This window comes from Sinocyclocheilus anshuiensis, unplaced genomic scaffold, assembly GCF_001515605.1.
Source record: "Sinocyclocheilus anshuiensis isolate Anshui unplaced genomic scaffold, SAMN03320099.WGS_v1.1 scaffold249, whole genome shotgun sequence".
In the NCBI taxonomy this organism is placed as follows: domain Eukaryota; kingdom Metazoa; phylum Chordata; class Actinopteri; order Cypriniformes; family Cyprinidae; genus Sinocyclocheilus; species Sinocyclocheilus anshuiensis.
The window spans coordinates 534,370-536,036 of NW_015540871.1; the positions used below are offsets into that span (position 1 = coordinate 534,370).

A 1,667-nucleotide genomic window follows, 5' to 3' on the forward strand; every position below is an offset into this window, starting at 1 on the left:
TTTAAAAATCATATCACCGTTATTGAAAAAAATTATATCGCGATACATATTGATATTGAATTATTGTCCAGCCCTATTCTCTCCATGTCTCATGTAGACGAATCTCGCCTCGTTTTATCTCATGTCATCTCTTTGCTCTCCTCTCCTCATCTTCTTTTCTGGTTCTCTCCCTTCTCTCCTCTTCTGTTCTCCTCTCATCTGGTTTTATCTTCTTCTCTGCTCTCCATTCTTCTCCTCGTCTCATTTCATCTCATATTATCTCCTCTCCTTTTTTCATCCTTACCACATCTTGTCTCATCTCTCCTCATTTCATCTCATCTTGTCTCTTCTCCTGTCCTCCATTCATAGCATCTCGTCACCTCTCCTATTCTTCTCAACTCATCTCCTTTTTGCTCCTCTCTTCTCTTGCGCTTCTCAACATATATCCTCTGACATAAGCTTAAGCGTGGGCACACGTCACTTTGTGTTCTTTCATTTTGTAGCACATGACCAAACACACATACGAACTCAAACACAGACACACACACTTGAATCCATCCCTCCCCATCCCCCACATGCTGCTTAGAGACTGCAGTCATTTGTACATCGACAAGAATGGTGTTTGTGTGTGTGTGTGTGTGGTCATGTGAATGTGACATGCTCACAGGACACGCTCATCTATGGCCGCAGCAGAGCTGTGACAGGCAGCATCGTCGTCTCTCAACATCCTACTGAGCACCACATGAGCCTCTGTCACCGACAGCAAGATAGCGAGAGATGGAGAAATCGAGACAGGAAGTGAGAGTTAAAGGATAGAGAGGACTGAGTCAGAAACCGAGGGGACTCTGGGGAGGAAAAGATTGTGACGTCACGCGGCCGAAGCACTTTTATGCCTGATTTTTCTGGAAATGCATTGGATCTCAAACGAAGCTACGTCACTAAATCATCTCCTCCTTCGCACACATTCGTTAAGAGCAAATAAAGCCCGGTTAGCTGTGAGATATTCGAGTGGGGTGTTGGGAGGGTATTTCTTTATGAAGGGGAATTCCCCTGACCATCACACACACACACACACCACCACCACCACCACCACTGCAGGAAATTACACCACCCGCAACTGATGCAAAATAAGCCTCATCATTACAGGAAGAAAGCCAATAAAATGGAGCCCAGGGAAAATGTGGCTGAAACTTGCAGATATGAAGACGTCCAGCGTGTTTTGATCTTTGGATTTTGGCCCTGGGATTTGTCTTGTGTATTAGTGTGTGGATGTGCAGTTGTGTATGTGTGGATGTGTTAAAAATAACACAGGCATATAGGCTTGTGTCACTAAAAGTAAATATTCTTGCAGGGGGTTGAGTGACAGTAAAAGTAATAAAAAAAAAATCATAAAATATTACTGTAAATATCAGTACATCAGTACTCAGAATTATATTTGGATAAATATATGAATAAATGTAAATATAAATTAATTGTCTGAGCCAGTACCTTTTAGTGAATCAAAAATATACAACATGTCTATTGTTGTCTGTTTCCTGATTTTTTTTCTTTCACTGAAACAAATTCTGTCAAATTCCCAAATGAATGATCCTTTTGAGCTGATTCTTTTTTAATGAACCAAAAATATACAACATGCCCGATGGAATCTATTTTATTAAATCAAAAGTATACAGCATGTCTATAAGATT

General features: G+C 40.8%; 1 protein-coding gene across 1 annotated transcript in view; it reads left to right on the top strand.

Moving 5' to 3' along the window:
• Nucleotides 1-1,667, top strand: part of LOC107688094 (protein kinase C beta type-like) — a 139,600-nt gene that overhangs the window by 101,105 nt on the left and 36,828 nt on the right. The gene's annotated exons all lie outside the window — the stretch shown is intronic.